This window comes from Schistocerca cancellata, chromosome 1, assembly GCF_023864275.1.
Source record: "Schistocerca cancellata isolate TAMUIC-IGC-003103 chromosome 1, iqSchCanc2.1, whole genome shotgun sequence".
In the NCBI taxonomy this organism is placed as follows: Eukaryota; Metazoa; Arthropoda; class Insecta; order Orthoptera; family Acrididae; genus Schistocerca; species Schistocerca cancellata.
This window is the reverse complement of record NC_064626.1, coordinates 887,864,043-887,884,045: the sequence shown is the minus strand read 5'-3', so window position 1 is coordinate 887,884,045 and position 20,003 is coordinate 887,864,043. Positions and strand designations below refer to the sequence as shown.

General features: G+C 42.4%; 1 non-coding gene across 1 annotated transcript; it reads right to left on the bottom strand.

The window, feature by feature from the left end:
* Positions 1-16,553: 16,553 nt before the first annotated feature.
* On the bottom strand, positions 16,554-16,628 carry Trnat-ugu (transfer RNA threonine (anticodon UGU)). The gene has a single exon. It is a non-coding gene; the product is annotated as a tRNA-Thr (tRNA).
* Positions 16,629-20,003: the final 3,375 nt, after the last annotated feature.

Here is a 20,003-nt window from a genome sequence, read left to right as displayed (position 1 = left end):
GGGTAGGATTACCTTCATTTCAAGGCATGATAATATGTAATAAAAGCCCTGACGAAGGGTGTGGTTCAGTTGGACACTCCTTTGTGGCTGGTTCTTGGGGATGTGAGGGGAAATGGCATGGGAGATCTTTTAGCAGACTAGTTCTGAGGGAGAGTGCCTCTTTGTGAAGGACGTGGTGAGACCATCAGCATACTGAACAAGGGAGTTTCTGTCACTGCAAGTATTCCGTCTCCGTGTGGCCAGGCTGCGTGCAGGGGATATTTTTGGTATGAGAGGGGTGCAGCTGTCAAAATGCAGGGTACTGTTGGTTTAATGTGAACAGAGGTGCAGATGGAGCCATCAGAGAGGAGGAGGTCATTGACCATGAAGGTTGCACAATCGGTTGAGGAGGACCGTGTGAAACTGATGGGAGAGAAGGTGTTGAGATTGTGAAGGAACGAAGATAGGGTGTCTTGGCCCTGACTCCAGATCATGAAGATATCATCAATGAACATGAACCAGACTAGGTTAGGTGTTTTGGGAGGCTAAGAAGGTCTCCTGTAGGTGGCCCACAAAAGACTCGCATTTGAGGATGCTTGCAGGTGCCCATGGCTATGCCACAGATCAGTTTATATGCCTTCCCTTCGAATGAGAAGTAATTGCAGGTTAGAATAAAGTTAGTAATGTGTTATGAGGAATGAGGTAATGGGTTTGGAGTCAATGACGTTGGGAAAGGTAGTGTTCAATAGCAGTAAGACCATGAGTACGACGGATGTTGGTGTATAGGGAGGTAACATCAACAGTGACGAGTAGGAATCTAGGAGGTAAAAAAGGGGTGGAGATGGTGGAGAGTTGAAGGGAGTGGTTGGTGTCTTTGACATGGGAGACTAGATTACGGGCAGTTGGTTGGAGGTGTTGGTCAATGAGGGCAGAAATTCTTTCAATGGGGGCACAATAACCGGCCACAATGGGGTGTTCAGGATTGATGGGTTTGTGGATCTTGGGGAGCACGTAGAAGGTGTGAGGAGGGAAATATATTTGTGGGAAATGTTCTGGGAAAGGCCTGAGGCTTTAAGCAGGGATTGGAGTGTGTTGGAGTTCTGGGATGGGATCAGTCTGCCAGAGTTTATAGGTGTAGTAGTCAGATAGTTGGCAGAGGCCTTCTGCCAGGTAGTCACTGCAGTTCATAACAACAGTGGTGGAAACTTTGTTTGCAGGTAGGATGAAAAGGTCAGAATTTGTTTTGAGGTTGCTTATGGCTGTTCTTTCTTCCCATGAAAGGTTGATGTTCTGAGGAAGGGACCTGGAGAAGGATGGTGAGGCTAAGTTGAAGGTAAGGAATTCCTGGAAGGTGACCAGCAGGTGGTTAGGTGGGAGTGGGGGAGAATCACGGTTGAATGATGATATGAACTGGAAGAGACAAGGTTCAGTGTTGGAATTAGGGTGGTTTTAGTTGGAGGGATTGGCAGCAAAGAAGTGCTTCCATTGCAGGGATCGAGAAGGAGAGTAGGTCTGCATGGTTAAATTTGGATGTAGGGCTAAAGTTGAGGCCTTCAGATAGGACTGAAATTTCTGTGGAGCTAGGGTTTTGGTGGAAAGGTTAACAACAGTGTTACGGCTCTGGATTTGGTGGAAAGTTGGCAAGGACTTTTGGGGGATGTTGCAAGTTGAAAAGATCAGCTAGGCAGGGCTTAGCTGCTATGAGGGGTAGATGAGGAGGAACACTGTGGATGCAATAGGGGTTGGCTAATGGTGGCCTGAGCTGGCAGTAGGATGTCAGCAGGTTGGATAATTTATGGAGGTGGTGTCTGGAGTGCTCCTCCAGATACTGGAGAGCAAGGGATTCAATTTCAGAGATGAGTTGGGATTGCAGAGTAGTAGTATCTTGTGGAGGTAGCAGAGGTAGTTCTGGGATGCCTGTGTTATGGAGCTGTGTTTCTGCGTTACCAGGTTTGTGAGAACCAGGGATTGGTGGAATCTGAAAAAGTGTAGGTCATTGTGAAAGGAGAGGTGGGTTCCAGAGAAAGGAATCTTCAGTTTGGCTGTTTGGTGGGATTCCGCGGTTTAGGCAGCATTTGAGAAACAGGATGTGGGATTGGGTTTTAGCCAGGGAATGGAAAGCTTTTCTAAATTGTTGCAGAAAGATGGAACAATAGTCCATTGTGGGAGGAATGGTGTAAAGCAAACGGGAATGATGCAGAAATGGGCAAAATAGGTGTTGATCGTTGAGAGAGGAGCTGGATAAGAAAAACGGTTATAAAAAAATATGTAAACATGCACAGATACATACAAATATGCAAAAGTATGTGAAACCACATAAAAATACTCACAAATATGTTAAAAATGAATAGAAACATTGTTGAAAAGGAACGATGAGGTATGGGGGGGGGGGGGGGGGAGAGAGAGAGAGAGAGAGAGAGAGAATGTGAAGGATGGAAAGTAGCCTACTGTTTAAAGCTCGGGCTTTCACAAATTTTACAACACTGACTGCATCTTTCGGCATTTTATTGACTTCTGGTTGCACTACTTTAGAAGCCAATGTATCTCTGTCTGTCGTGTAGTGCGTGATTTTAAAGGAGTAAAAGCATATAAGCTCACCATGAATTTCCTTTTAATTCCAGTAAATGCTGCCACTTCATTGGTACTTACACCAACACAATTTGTCTGTGATAGATTAACAGAAAACAGTTCACAAAAAAGGAAATGTCTTTGCCTGTAGTCCTCCCTTCCAGTTCTCGTGCATTTTATTTTCATATCAGTAGCATACAAAAACATCTAGCTGGAAAAGATTTTCGACATCAGTACTGTCATAAAGTTGCAGGACGAATTTTGGGCTATAATGAAGGTGTGGTAGCAATTGGTTTTTCATCATCTGAGAGTGGTACTGACTTCAGCCTCGCCAAACTGTTCTCCATGCATGATTTCGTGTGTTTTATGGGTGTGGGAAGAATTAATTGAAATTTTGATAATTTAAATTTTGTAAATGATTGTCGTCATGCTGCTGCAGTGAAAATTATTCTCACAGCAAGGTTGGCTTCTGGTGAGTTTACCTCAGGCTGTTGTGGAGAAAATTAAGCAAGTCAGGTCAGTATGTAGTCGGCTTGTGGTGTGGTTGGTGGCCCAGTTCCATGATGAGCTGATAGTGTAATTGACTTGGCTTTTCACAGAAGGCACATGCACTCTGCCGGATTCTGTCGAGCAAAAGTTGAATTCCAAAAAATTTGATGAGTTTACTTACCTGGTCTGGATGTTTTGTCTGTAGGTGTCTGTCTCGTTTTTGTATGCTATTATTGGCCAAAATCTCTAAACAAAGATCACATTGCTGTCATTCCTCATTATTCAAAAGAATACTGACAAAGCCTAAGTCAGGCAATCAGCTTGATATTTACGCTGTTCAGTTTTGCATTTTGAACTAACATGCTGATCGGAACATGGGAAGATGGGAAAGAATACTGTATTTTCATTAACTTCAAATCTATTTCCTTATTAGAATTGCATACTATCAAAGGAGAAGACACACTAGGTGAATAACTTCCATGGGATCTCTTGTTACCACTGTGAATCGACCACTTACACATGGGAATGGCAACACTTGTATCACTTTCTTCTTGATCTGGTTAACTATGCCCACTGAACATGCACTAGAATTTAACTCTAACTTACCTGCTACCCTTGAACTGACTGGAAGCCTGTCAGAAATAGTGGACAGTCACAGTGGCTGTGATTAACAATTTATTCTTGTAGTCAGTTTTGCAAGGAAGTGGCAGTCACATCGTCATGCAGCTTATTGTAATTAGCAGTTGTTAAATTTTTGGTAAGTGGCTAACCCTGCAGATGATTGGTTACGGGGGCTGAGTGATGAAGTATTACTCCAGATTTTTCTCAGTATTCCTGCTCAAAGTATCTACTGGCAAATTTTCGTGAATAAGACAGCAAATTAACGATGGAGAAGTGTCCTTGGTTAATGGACATGAAAATCTAATTCTAGCAGTATTTGTTCATTGGAAGTCTTATTCTTATGTAACATGAAATATAAATATTTCAATAAAAGCCAGTGCTCAACTCTATTAATCTCTGTACCACCCCGATCCCCTCCCCAGGAGGGCATGCCCACTTTTAGGATGGTTGTTCTGTCATCCGTAGTCCCTGAAATGCTGGACTCCATGACTTAACTGTTGTTTGTAATATAAATCTGTGATTAAAAGTTAAATATTTATAACTTGTAATTGGCTTTATAAGTTCAATGAATTTGATGGAATCTTACCTTGAATTGTTGTTACATTGAAGAAAATTTCCTTTTATCAACTCGGTCATTTCTTTTGCCATAACATGGGAATATAGATTCTTAACCTTGATCACAGCCAAATTGGGAGAGTCAGTGACAGGTTCTGGTTTCTCCTTAATTTTGTCATGGCCCTACAATTTTTAAAAAAAATTGGTTGAGCAATCTAGTAATCTTACAGGCTGGGCTGTTTCTACAATTCGCTGTTGGACAAATAGATGGTGATTCTTATGTTTCCAGCTCTGACCTTAATTTAGGCACAGTTGGGCTCATAATTCAGCATAGTCTTTTCTCTGTGTTCTTCAGTGGGAAATGCTTATGTGAAAGGATCTCCACTATGTCTTTGACGAATTAGCTAGAGGCTGATTATCATAGGCCTTTAAAATGAAGAAAACTAGGGGACTGTTAGAACAGCATTGTTGTTGAGCCAATAGCTGTGGTTATTAAGTAATACTGTGGTGATGTCAGTACACAGTCACCTGTGGAACTCTGCAGAGTGTCAAATTGACTCTCTTGGAGCCCACAGATCAGCAGGATGCAGCCTAGTTGGAGTGTGTGGTATGAGATGGGGTGAGGACCATATTCCTGTGTGTTTTTATTCTATCCTATTTTATTTTATGAACACTACAGTTTTGTTGGTAGACTTTTTTAATGTTTTAATCTCATGAGTTAAGTTTTCATAGCCTGTCAATGAGACCATTGTCACTCGAAAAGCTTTTCTTAAGATGTATATAGAACAGAAATATGGGTGAGTGCAACCATTTATTACTGTAAAAAAAAATGTAGTTGTGTTGGGTGAGCATGTAGTCTAGTAGTAATCGTCGCAAATTATAAACTTACAGTTGCGTGTTCGCCGACATCATCTTAAGTTATGAGTTTGATTGAACATCGAAGATAATTCGCTTCACATTCTACCCACCAGCAATAACAAGTACTTCCAGAAACAGTCCGCAGGACAGCTCGTGGCTGCCTCTCGATCAGAACAGCTTACGCTCGAGCGTTTCCTCGCGCTGCAGCGGCTACAGGCTGCCGGCCAGACGCCACCCGACGCCTGTAATCGGGCGCCGCCCAGGTGAACGCGGCGCGACGCTGTCAGTGGATGTATCAATTAACATTTTCGAATTTGAAGTTCTAGTTATCATCTTGCAGTGAAACATTGGATTTTGCATACTTGAAAATCATGAACTACGGTTAAACGTTGTAAAATTGAGTCGCAACTGGAGAAAGGTGTAACATCTGCAACACAATATTTACTTTTGGTAAAACAAAGGGTTGAATGCAGAGGAGGCAGCTAGAAAGATTTGAACTGTGTGTGGAGCGAGTGCTTTTGGGGCAAATGTGCCAGAAAAAGGCATTCTTGTTTCAAGAAAGATCGTTATGGCACGAATGATTTTCCACATTAAGGAAGTCTTGACTACTGATATATGTGAAAAATCAATTGAGTGGGTATTATTTAACGTCGTCAGGTCGCTCATTGAGCATTCCTATGCAGTACTGTTACTGGTGACGAGTTATGATGCCTTTATCATTTTCTTCCTAAGAAGAAATGAAAGGCTGAGCCCCACCAAAAGACGCAAACTCGAACAAAGAGTAATGTGAACTCTCGAAAGGCGAACAAAGGCAGCGTGCAGCTGACAGGCAAGCACGTCACCCTTTTTTTGTTCGTGGCGGCCGTCCGGATAACACTCGTTCAGGTTGTTCGTTCATCCATTTACTCAGTTTTTTTTATTACAGTGGGTAACTAAACTGTCTGACCAAACACGCTGAGCCCGGGGCGGACGTCGTAAAGACACCCGTCTAAGTTCGTTGTTCATCGATTAACTTCCTTTTTTTTTACCAGGGCAGCTAACCCTCTGACCGAACACGCTGAGCTAGCTTAGGAGCTAGCGAATAGGTACGGTGTCTTTGACTTACTTAATGGCCTAGCAGTCGCTATGGCAGATGCATCGCAACATAAGAGACGAGAGTAGTTGTATTTCACGTGTGGAACGACTTTCGTTGACTCAAAAGGATTGACTGATATCCTTATGTCACATCTCAAGAGCAAATCACACACATTATTCAATTGAAATGACACGATAATATCTAGTGAATTTAGCAGGATAGTTCCGTGCCATTAAGGCAGTAACTCGTCGGTCACAGAGTTGCCAAACATATTCTGCGCAGTTGCCAAGTTTCAGTTATACTGCCTGGAAGGATACCAGCTGATGTGTTCTGTGAGTGACCTCGGAAGTGACTATAGCTTTGTCTTAAAGTTGCGGGTGGCAAGGGCCGCAATATCCTCATAAAATGTCAATGAGTCTTATTTGCATTTCTGTAACCAGGTTTAGGGCTAGAGTGTAATTACTTGTAATACATCGATGCACTCAGTGCAAACTCAATGTCATAAATTAATAACTGCGGCAATTATTTGGGTTTTACTGTCTTAATCGGACCGAAACCTTGAAAGCGTATTCACCAGACGCGATTCACAATTTTGGAGCTTCTCCAGTGGTTGACTTGGCAACGTATCTTTGCTGTACAATATTGTTATTGAGATCATTGTCATTGGCACATCTGCCAGAAAACAGGCATGGTCTGGCTTCTTGTTGTCATCTTTTCTGACGGATATTCTGCCTTTGCTCGAAACGTGAAGACTTGAGGTGAATTCGAATATTCCATACGGCGAAAATCTGATGTTTCTATTCTTCCAGCTCTAACATTCAAAAAACAGTTACAATAAGCGGTAGAAAAGCGACTGTGAACCGACAATTAATAATGCAGTCATAATTAGTGGAATTGACAAATTCCATCTGTCATCTGATAATTGTGAAAAACTACTTTTCATCTGCACAGCATATGAACTCAAGGGTTTCGTAGGATTCCTATACTTAATTTCGTTGTGATCGTTTTCAATGACAGTAGGGGAGGAGCTAAACCATCTTGACTTGAAAGATACTTTTCCAGCGGGATTTGAATCTTTGGCAACAGTTACAATAGCACGTACAGTAAGGTATCAAGAATGTGAGCAATCACTCATTGCTGTAGTATAGGCTAGGGCAGAAAGAAGCAGGTTTCTGACAAAGTAAATGATGAGAGACACTGTCGCTGTCACTTAATAAACCGGAATTGTTCAGAAAATTACAACTATATCTAGTGAAATGAGTAGGTTGATGCAGCTCCAGTCGGCACTATCACTGAGATGCCAAACATTTTCCGAGTAGCACTTAAGATAAAAGTGTGTGTGTGTGTGTGTGTGTGTGTGTGTGTGTGTGTGTGTGTTCTTTCGGACATTTCCGAAAGAACATACACTACGAATCGAAATAGACAGCCTTGTTAATCAATTAAATATCGAAGGACAGATGTCCAGGCTGTCCTGGGCGTTGAAATAGAACCATGCCGTCAGATGAAAATTTGTGCCTGACCAGGTTCGAACCAAGATTTGTAGTGTCTTTTTTTTCGGACATGTCCGAAAGAACAGACACCACACATATACAGGATGTTTCAGGAGGAATAGTAGATTTTTAGCAGGTGGTAGTGCAGACGAATTGCATAAAAACATTCCATATAACTGCGTCCACTTTTTACTGAGAACAGAGATACAACTGTTAGTACTTAACCCTAACAAACCCAAAGCAAAGGCAAATGAGGACGTTCAAAGTTGGTTTTCAAAAATTCCCCCACTAACTTCAATGCACATTTGACTTCTCTTGATAAGAGCGCGTGTAGCTCTTCTGAAGTCGTCTTTGCGTTCTTTTATGAGGGCTGCACTATTCATATTCCGGCCGATCAAATCGGCTCTTGGGTTTACTTTTTCTTTGTAGACCTCGCCTTTAAGCCGGCCGGGGTAGCCGAGCGGTTCTAGGCGTTACAGCCAGGAACCGCGCGACCGCTACAGTTGCAGGTTCGAATCCTGCATCGGGCATGGATGTGTGTGATGTCCTTAAGGCTAGTTAGGTTTAAGTAGCTCTAAGTTCTAGGAGGACTGATGACCTCAGAAGTTAAGTCCTATAGTGCTCAGAGCCATTTGAACTTCATCTTTAACCATCCCCGCAGGCAAAAATCCAAAGAGATAAGGTCTCGGGACCTTGGTGGGCAAGAAAAGTGCCCATATTTACTGATCCATCTTCCGGGAAATGTTAGGTTTGGATAATGTGTCACCTGACGACTAGAATGTGCAGGAGCCCTGTCATGCTGGAGGAACATACGCATTCTTGTAGCCAAAGGAACCTCTTCCAACAACGCTGGAAGCTCATTTTCAAGGAAATGTAGACAACTGGCTCCTGTAAGGACCAACATACGAAACGAAAATGCATTGAACCCAGCTATATGTACTCAATAAAATTGGACACATGTTATATGGCATTTTTCCTACAATTTGTCTATACTACCATATCCTACAATATTTACTATTCCTCCTGAAACATCCTGTATAATTATTCAGGTCTCGACGGGTCATCGAAAGTTTTCAGTGCTAGATGTACGTCATCGTCCGAACCCTCGCGGGAATACAGTGTGGCCGCGAGCGAGTGGAATAATGGACGGGGGGTGGGGGGGGGGGGGGGTACCGCGCATGTGGTATGCGGCTACCATGGGAATTTGCGTGTTACGAGGAGCGTGTGTAGATAGGTGCTGCAGAGAGGTTGGCTGCTGTGTCCCGATAGTGCCCACCGTCGGGGGTTAGAGTCCTCCCTCCGGCATGGGCGTGTGTGTTGTCCATAGCGTAAGTTAGATTTAGTGGTGTGTAAGCTTAGGGACCACAAATGTACACAATTTTAAATCCAAAATACTGCATCTCGGTTCTTACAACAGTGCTTGGTGCACACTGGTTAGATGTAACCGAAGAGAGACTCCATCTCGGACTGTGGTTAAGGGCGAATTCCAAGCGCATGGCTACGAGCAACTGAGAGCGGAAACTTAATGTCATCAGAGACTTGTTGAAGGACCATGACATGCAATCGTTAGACCGACTGCAGAAAGTTCAGTTTATAAATACATACATAAAATATATAATGTCGCAACAGTCTTACCGATACCACAGGTCACCGCACATAAAATACTAGCTATAGCGTAATGGTATGGGTGGAAACAAAATATCTTCAGTGTCCTTCCACAAGGCAACTTTGCAGAGGCAAAACGGATAACTTAGAATTAAATACGTTAAAACTAGATGTGACGCACTGTTTCTAACTCTTGCTTTTAAACTAATACATGCCACTAAGACAGACATCACAAAACTTCTGTTCCTCTCGTTATATCCAGGGGATCGGAACACTCCTGTTAATGTAGCACATATAGATGCCAGCCTAGATTACGTCAGAAAGTACTATGTCAATTGGAGCTATATAAGACTTCCACCAGCACGGACCAACACTAGAACTATCTATGATTATATTACCAGACATCGACTTCACAACCCAACTTAGGTAAATTAACCTACTAAAAATTGGATGAACGTCTGGAAAAATATCAACAATAAAATTCTACCAACTAGAGTCAGTGCCGTATGGTAAGACGTTGCAAACGAAACCATACCCACAGTGGAATGATTATGGAAAATCAAATCGAGACCATCTCCAAACTGCGACAAATGTCGGCTTGTAGAAACTGTAGCGCACATATTCTTATGTGAAAATAGAATCAGAATTTGGAACTGGACTAGGAAGAAATTAGACTTATCAACAGAGCCGCAGAAAGTCATATACCGATAACTGAAGCTTTACAAGCTGACTAGAAATATCACCCGTCCGCAAAGAATAACAGTTATTCGTGGCTTCTGGGACAGTTTGTGTTTTACATGTTAACAAACAAAACTTCGACTTTAGAGGTGTACATGTTTTATATTGCAGAAGAACATTGTAAGTTGAAGAAGAATAACAAATATAAGGAATGGTTTCAAAATTTTTTACCTATTGCTTTATGTGGGCTACAAGGAGGTGGAAAGTTTTATTGATTAGAAGCAGAATACTATTCTTTCACTTTTTTATTCCTGGAATCTTCTTTTATGTTGGTTCTAAAATCAGAACGGTTCTAATTTGGCAAAACCCCTCCGGCTCCGAAATTTCTTTCATTTTTAAAAAAATATGTCTTCATTACAGACCTCTAATGCATCCAATGCATAATACCTTAAATTGTGAATTATGTTTCTGAATGAATGTTTGTTATGTACTTTGCCGTCATCCTTTTGCCTGTTATGAGTTATGTTCTACAAAGAACGCACGCCATTGGAAACGGCAAACTATAATTTCTTTTACCTTAATTACTACTTCAGTTTTGTTCTACAATTTAAGGCATATATGGGAACAAACATGGAATACATGATACAGGTATATGGGTGGCATTGTGGCCAGGCCTCGGATCTTAGACCCCTGCCCTCTTTGCCTCCGCCTACCTGGTGCTGAAAGTCTTCTCAAACTTAAAAAAAAATAATAGTGCAGTGATTAGCATGTCTGTCTAGTAAGCAGGAGGTCCAGGTTCGAAGCCCAGTCGGTCACAAATATTCATCTGCCGTCGTCGCTATATTTCAACGCGCTGTGACAGTATGGACGTCAGTCCTTCGATATTTAAGATGCAATTGTTTTTTGAGGCAGTGGAGGTGATCTGCGAACATTTGTCTTGCCATCAATGTAACGGGACTTCAGTGGCATCCAGTCCCTAGTCATTGCTTTGTGACGGCGCTAACCCATGTCATATACATGCGAATCAGATTGTAGCGCATATTTAGTCCAATAACGAGTGGTCATATTTACGAACAGCAGAAGCAGGATTGCAGCGAACTGATCACTTAACCAAGTGCAACATAGAGTACCTGTGTAATGAGTCATTCTAGCTGCATAGCTGAGGATACTATTCGTTAAGCAATTCACTGCAGAATTAATGTAGGACCCGCACGATGATCTCTGTAGTCATACTGTATCGTTAGCAGCTCGCGAATGGAGTACTATGTTCATTAAATCGGATTACTCAAGCTGATGCCAAGTAGAGAGAAGCGACGACGCCACCTCATTACCTTTCTTAAGTAGGGAGTCAACGCTAAATTATGTGCGCCACCATTAACGTTACTGTGGGCAGTTGGACAGGATAATATCACCACACCCACTGAAAACCCGTACCATTATCATCATACAGTTGTAACTCACAGTGATTACAAGTTGCTTATGTTTGTCAAGAATAGCAGGAAGCGTCTCATGAATGTGAAGTTCCATTTGCATTACGCCTGGGACGGAGAGAATCCTAAATAACAGTAATAAGTTACCCAGCCCCCCCATGACCCATTGACCTTGCCGTTGGTGGGGAGGCTTGCGTGTCTCAGCGATACAGATGGCCGTACCGTAGGTGTTGAGAGGCCAGACAAACATGTGGTTCCTGAAGAGGGGCAGCAGCCTTTTCAGTAGTTGCAGGGGCAACAGTCTGGATGATTGACTGATCTGGCTTTGTAACACTAACCAAAACGGCCTTGCTGTACTGGTACTGCGAACGGCTGAAAGCAAGGGGAAACTACAGCTGTAATTTTTCCCGGGGGCATGCAGCTTTACTGTATGGTTAAATGATGATAACGTCCTCATGGGTAAAATATTCCAGATGTAAAATAGTCCCCTATTCGGATCTCCGGGCGGGGACTACTCAAGAGGACATCGTTATCAGGAGAAAGAAAACTGGCGTTCTACGGATTGGAGCGTGGAATGTCAGATCCCTTAATCGGGTAGATAGGTTAGAAAATTTAAAAATGGACATGGATAGGTTGAAGTTAGATATAGTGGGAATTAGTGAAGTTCGGTGGCAGGAGGAACAAGACTTTTGGTCAGGTGAATACAGGCTTATAAATACAAAATCAAATAGGGGTAATGCAGGAGTAGGTTTAATAATGAATAAAAAAAGAGGAGTGCGGGTAAGCTACTACAAACTGCATAGTGAACGCATTATTGTGGCCACGATAGACACGAAGGCCATGCCTACTACAGTAGTAAAAGTTTATATGCCAACTAGCTCTGCAGATGATGAAGAAATTGATGAAATGTATGATGAGAAAAAAGAAATTATTCAGGTAGTGAAGGGAGACGAAAATTTAATAGTCATGGGTGACTGGAATTCGAGAGTAGGAAAAGGGAGAGAAGGAAACGTAGTAGGTGAATATGGATTGGGGGCAAGAAATGAAAGAGGAAGCCGTCTGGTAGAATTTTGCACAGAGCATAACTTAATGATAGCTAACACTTGGTTCAAGAATCATAAAAGAAGGTTGTACACATGGAAGAATCCTGGAGATACTAGAAGGTATCAGATAGATTATATAATGGTGAGACAGAGATGTAGGAACCAGGTTTTAAATTGTAAGACATTTCCAGGTGCAGATGTGGACTCTGACCGTCACGAATGGGGGAAAGAAATACCGTAGAAGAAGAATGGATAGCCCTGAGGAATGAAGTGGTGAAGGCAGCAGAGGATCAAGTAGGTAAAAAGACGAGGGCTAGTAGAAATCCTTGGGTAACAGATGAAATATTGAATTTTTGATGAAAGGAGAAAATATAAAAATTCAGTAAATGAAGCAGGCAAAAAGGAATACAAACGTCTCAGAAATGAGATCGACAGGAAGTGCAAAATGGCTAAGCAGCGATGGCTAGAGGACAAATGTAAGGCTGTAGCGGCTTATCTCACTTGGGGAAAGATAGATATTGCCTACAGGAAAATTAAAAGAGACCTTTGAAGAAAAGAGAACCACTTGTATGAATATCAAGAGCTCAGATGGAAACCCAGTTCTAAGCTAAGAAGGGAAAGCAGAAAGGTGGAAGCAGCATATAGAGGGTCTATACAAGGGCGATGTACTTGAGGACAATATTATGGAAATGGAAAAGAATGTAGATGAAGATGAAATGGGAGATACGATACTGCGTGAAGAGTTTGACAGAGCATTGAAAGACCTGAGTCGAAACAAGGCCCCGGGAGTAGACAACATTCCATTAGAACTACTGACGGCCTTGGGAGAGCCAGTCCTGACAAAACTCTACCATCTGGTGAGCAAGATGTATGAGACAGGCGAAATGCCCTCAGACTTCAAGAAGAATATAATAATTCTAATCCCAAAGAAATCAGGTGTTGACAGCTGCAAAATACTAACGGGAATTCTTTACAGAAGAATGGAAAAAACTGGTAGAAGCCGACCTCGGGGAAGATCAGTTTGGATTCCGTAGAAATATTGGAACACATGAGGCAATACTGACTCTACGACTTATCTTAGAAGACAGATTAAGGAAACGCAAACCTACGTTTCTAGCATACGTAGACTTAGAGAAAGCCTTTCACAATGTTGACTGGAATACTCTCTTTCGAATTCTAAAGGTGGTAGGGGTAAAATACAGGGAGCGAAATGCTATTTACAATTTGTACAGAAAGCAGATGGCAGTTATAAGAGTCAAGGGGCATGAAAGGGAAGCAGCGGTTGGGAAGGGAGTGAGACAGGGTTGTAGCCTCTCCCCGATGTTATTCAATCTGTATATTGAGCAAGCAGTAAAGGAAATAAAAGAAAAATTCGGAGTAGGTATTAAAATCCATGGAGAAGAAATAAAAACTTTGAGGTTCGCCGATGACATTGTAATTCTGTCAGAGACAGCAAAGAACTTGGAAGAGCAGTTGAACCGAATGACAGTATCTTGAAAGGAGGATATAAGATGAACGTCAACAAAAGCAAAACAAGGATAATGGAATGTAGTCGAATTAAGTCGGGTGATGCTGAGGGAATTAGATTAGGAAATGAGACACTTAAAGTAGTAAAGGAGTTTTGCTATTTGGGGAGCAAAATAACTGATGATAGTCGAAGTAGATGGGATATAAAATGTAGAGTGGCAATGGCAAGGAAAGCGTTTCTGAAGAAGAGAAATTTGTTAACATCGAGTATAGATTGAAGTGTCAGGAAGTCGTTTCTGAAAGTATTTGTATGGAGTGTAGACATGTATGGAAGTGAAACGTGGACGATAAATAGTTTAGACAAGAAGAGAATAGAAGCTTTCGAAATGTGGTGCTACAGAAGAATGCTGAAGATTGGATGGGTAGATCACATAACTAATGAGGAGGTATTGGATAGAATTGGGGAGAAGAGAAATCCGTGGCGTCCGCCGCTCGTGGTCTCGCGGTAGCGTTCTCGCTTCCCGAGCACGGGGTCCCGGGTTCGATTCCCGGCGGGGTCAGGGATTTTCACCTGCCTCGAGATGACTGGGTGTTTGTGTTGTCCTCATCATTTCATCATCATCCAGGAAAGTGGCGAAATTGGACTGAGCAAAAGATTGGGTAATTGTACGGGCGCTGATAACCACGCAGTTGAGCGCCCCACAAACCAAACATCATCATCATCAAAATCCGTGGCACAACTTGACAAGAAGAAGGGACCGGTTGGTGGGACATGTTCTGAGGCGTCAAGGGATCACAAATTTAGCATTGGAGGGCAGCGTGGAGGGTAAAAATCGTAGAGGGAGACCAAGAGATGAATACACTAAGCCGATTCAGAAGGATGTAGGTTGCAGTAGGTACTGGGAGATGAAGAAGCTTGCACAGGATAGAGTAGCATGGAGAGCACATCAAACCAGTCTCAGGACTGAAGACCACAACAACAGGTTACCCAGTGGAGAGAAGAGTCCACGTATTGTCTCAAGTTCTTGCAGTTTGGTATTAATGCAGTTACCTATGGTTTCACACCAACGGGCTCTTTTGCTTATTGGAATATTCATTTAGGAATTATCAAAGTGTAATTGCTAGAACACTCAAGTACCTTAATAACTCCTCATTCTGGATTGAATACGACTCGGAAAGCGTCGTTAATTTGACGTTTCCGTCCATCAACTGACGTCTTACTGAATGAAGTCTGAAGTGCACTCACAGTTGTGTTGCCTGCTGCATGGATTCGGTGAAGTGTTGTGGCAGCTGGCAGTCATTGCTGAATACAGACGTGTGCAAATATCCTCACTGCTCTGGGGGAACTCGTCTTTGTTGCATTTTTCCATACCATAATTAGCACAATAACATAAGGCTTATTCTGCTGAAGAACTTGATGCCGGCAAGTCCTGAAATAAGAATCTTCGAGCGGCAGTAATGCGTGAAAGGAAACAGGCTGTTGCACAAAAGATGGGCAGCTCCCTGCTTTTTGCGTTTCCAATAGCGCCTACGATAAGAATTTGGTGTCATATTATGCTTCAGAACCCTAAACTGTTTATTTTTTTACTTCATACTAGAACAAAAGCTATGATATGAGAAGAGGAAATGAGTTGTATGCTTCTCAGGAACTTTATTTTTTCGTGTTTATTTTCTCACTTTATACTAAAACAAGGGCGTTGATATGAGAAGAGGAAATGAAATATAGTCTTCCAAGACATAATATTTCCTTGTGTGCTAGTAATGCGTGCATGAAAACTCTGCAGTTAATTTTTGTATGTTGGATAAATTTTGATATTACCTCACATTCCTTTGTGAGAAGGTTCCTATTTTCTTGGGATTCAAATAGAGTGGACAGTTCATCAATGGTTTATATTCTGATGACTAATGACATGATACTCGTTCCAATTCCTCCATGGCACCTGTGAGGTGAGTCTCTCGTTTGTTACTATAAGAGCATGCAGGCAGTGATGTACGCTCACTGCAGTCAGAGCCAAGGTGATTTCTTTCCGTGTACGGCGAAGCGTCTGCTGCAGTGTCCACGCTCAGCCAACATAAACAAATCGCGGCGGCATTGGGCACTGCTAATCGCTGCACTTGTCGTAAGACGCGACAACAACAGCGCACTGTCTCTCCTAACGATATTATAGAGTTAATACATCTTACTTAATTAACGTAATATACAGGACGTGGGTTGGGTAAAAATTCAGTTTGTAACTTTCCATCGCATTAAAGTACTTTACAGTCATATTTGATGCAATATTTATTGTTGGTCGTCTCTCTAAAGTTAATAGTATTGATTCAGATTGTGCGTGAACACAAACACAAACACACACACACACACACACACACACACACACACACAGTCACTGTCTCCAGTGAGAATGACGACTGCTGTGTGTTGAAGAACACAGGCACCAATCAATTTCTCAGTTGGCGTCGAGTGGATGAGATTTTTCAATTACCTTGCATTGCAAGAATTGTAAGGTGGAGACTGAAAGTAAATGGACTTGTATGCTAAAGAGATGCGACAAAGCAAAGCTTGACCGATTATCAGATAATTGCCCACGTGGGTTTTGTGGACGAGTATACTTTTAGTAATGAAATGATAATTAAATGGACACCCTAGCTGCAAACAGGCGTTGATGTACTTCATTGGGAACATGTTGAAAATGTGTGCCCCGACCGGGACTCGAACCCGGGATCTCCTGCTTACATGGCAGACGCTCAATCCATCTGAGCCACCGTGGGCACAGAGGATAGTGCGTCTACAGGGACTTATCCCTTGCACGCTCCCCGTGAGATCCACATTCCCAACATGTCCACACCACTACATTCGTAGTGCGCCTAATAGATGTTTGCCCATCATACTCATTACTCGTGGCAGATTAATCTACCAAGTCCCGTACGAGTACGAGCATAGCGTGTGCGTTCGCACAAGAAGGTCAATGGCCGGGAAGCCATATTTTAACTATATATGGCGGTCAGCGCCGGCTTTAGGGTGGGGCGACCCGGGCGGTCGCCCAGGGCGCCACGTACTAAACGCATGTAAAAAAAAATACAATTTACAATCACCCATTTCGCGAAACTAAAATATTATTCAGACTCATTCAACATACGTCATTAATCTCACTAATGCGCGATGAATTCGGGGTAGCAGAAGAGAAATCATGCTGAATGCAATCTTCGTATTGTCTGCAACCATCCATGTTTGACGCGGGCTAGCACGGGCTCTACCAAAGCGCCTCTCTTATTTGTTTCAAGAACTGCAACAAGGAAGAGCCCATGCAGCCGCACCATCTCTCGTCACAACAGAAACTACCGGTCGCTCCAAATAAAAGAAAATATAGACTGTGAAATATACATTACATTATGATTTAATTAATACGAATGTATTTATATCGAATATTTGTGACTTAATGACTCATGTACATTAATTAATAGATCATGCAATGCGTGCACTTCATTCATAGAGAATTCTCCCCTAACGTACTGAAATAATACAGCGCCACACAATGTTTGTTAGACTGCATATGTTGGCAGCGCTACGATTTGCACCCACATGTCAGTAATTGCCAGTAAGAGTCGGAGGCAGTGGTCATATTTTCGTGGCTGAATAATTGTGAGTGAAACGAGTGTCGTGACTGTGTCAACATTTTAATTTTGTGGTAAGTGCGAAAATACCGTGTTGCAAAGCACTGCCAGGTTCGCTATTTATACAATAAAGGGCGCCAACTGGACGACTCGCCCGGGGCACCTGGATGGCTAAGGCCGGCCCTGATGGCGGTAGTATCTGTTCCCGAAAGAACAGTTACCGTGGATGACCATGCAGCTTTTGCTAGAAATGAAATGATAATTAAATGGACACCCTAGCTGCAAACAGGCGTTGATGTACTTCATTGGGGACATGTTGAAAATGTGTGCCCCGACCGGGACTCGAACCCGGGATCATGTAAGCAGGAGATCCCGGGTTCGAGTCCCGGTCGGGGCACACATTTTCAACATGTCCCCAATGAAGTACATCAACGCCTGTTTGCAGCTAGGGTGTCAATTTAATTATCATTTCATTTCTAGCAAAAGCTGAATGGTCATCCACGGTAACTGTTCTTTCGGGAACAGATAGTACCGCCATATACTTTTAGAAACCAACCCAGCCACCATCATTATGTAAGATTTCTCGAAGGCGTAGGGGCATTGATTTCATCAAGTCGTGATAATGAAGCGTGATGGTTTACTTCCCACCATACGTTTTCCATATTCGTACAGAGGTCGCTTGCATTTGTAGGTCCACATGGCAATGAACTTGTTATCTCTGCCCACATATTCTCTATCTGGTTGATGTTCAGTGATCGTAGAGCAAACGGCAACAGCTTCATCCCCTCATGGCCCTGAAACCAATCTTGCACTGCACTGCACTGCTCTGCTCTGCTCTGATGGGTGGGGCCCCGGTCCTGTAAATAAACTGTTATCTCGTTACTTCATATATTTATATTTAAATAACGTATTTGTAATAAGCACATTGTACTAGTATTTTCCATTGTTGTTGTTGTTGTGGTCTTCAGTCCTGAGACTGGTTTGATGCAGCTCTCCATGCTACTCTATCCTGTGCAAGCTTCTTCATCTCCCAGTACCTACTGCAACCTACATCCTTCTGAATCTGCTTAGCGTATTCATCTCTTCGTCTCCCTCTACGATTTTTACCCTCCACGCTGCCCTCCAATACTTTATTGGTGATCCCTTGATGCCTCAGAACATGTCCTACCAACCGATGCCTTCTTCTAGTCAAGTTGTACCACAAATTTCTCTTCTCCCCAATCCTATTCAATACCTCCTCATTAGTTATGTGATCTACCCATAGTGTTTAAGAATTCCGGCCCTGTCATACATAAGTGATCTAGATTCAACAGTCCGATTAAGGACGTGGTTTACCCAGACTATCGTATGATGAGAGCCGCAGTTGGATATCCACATTAAGACTGACTGGCTGAATCCGATTAGAACGACCTGGTATCGAAATGAAATTACAGAAATCTGATAATTTGGACGTCTGTATTGCAACAATGCTGCGCAAATAAATTCCTTTGATGGAGTAACAGGTAGCAACTGTCTAAGAAAAAGTGAGGAATATGTCTACTAGCAGCAATGTAACGTAATTATAGCCCACATTTATGTGATGGAAATATTGAATCGAACAATACACATCTATTTCAGTGGTGGTAAGATACACCATATCGGATTTGCTGATGACATAATAATAATAATAATAATAATAATAACAATAATAACAATAATAATAATTATAATAATCCCGTGTGGTGGATAGGTGAAAGCCTCCCACATATGGATGGTACCGAGAAAATAAAATACTTCGGGTGAACCAAATACTAACACAGTCCTGAACGGCTACTCAGCCCGTTGAACCCAAAATCCAGATACGTCTGAGTGAAAATCACCCGTACTCTAGTCACCGTCTGTTAGCTCACTGAGCTCGACTGAAAATATTTTCTTCCAAAGACTTCAACACCCTCTGGTCTTGTCCGGTCCTGGTATCACCCAGGCCAAACCTATGAAACACAAACAAACATGAACTACTGTGCAAGAAAAGTCAACTTTACCCCAGGTGTTACACAACCCGCCCGTCGACAGGCGGCAGCTGGATTTTCGGATTCTGCGGAGTCTAGGCTAGCACGGAATAATATCGGAGATCTCTGGTAAATTTCCCTACAAGCAGAAAACATGCATTTGAAAACTAAACATCGATACATTGATCCAAACACGATAACTAAATAATCTCACATAAGAAACCGACCGACAAAAAAATTCTCGTCTTTGTTCTTCAAGAACCACGACTAACTGACAATAAAACCTTGCATTACGGAAACTACCGCATCTTCAAGAGCAAAACACAACAAAAGGTAGCGAAAGGCGCACCAATCTTCGGCATGGCTTTTCTCGAACACAGATCTATCATCAACTCTCTCAAAGAAAGCACACCCATTAACAATCGATTTATGACAATGCTCATTCAGAGCCCCAATAAAAAATATAGACTCATCAATGCACATGCCCCCACCAACATCGAAAATAAGGAAAACACCGAAAAAGTCGAAAAATTCTGCAACACACT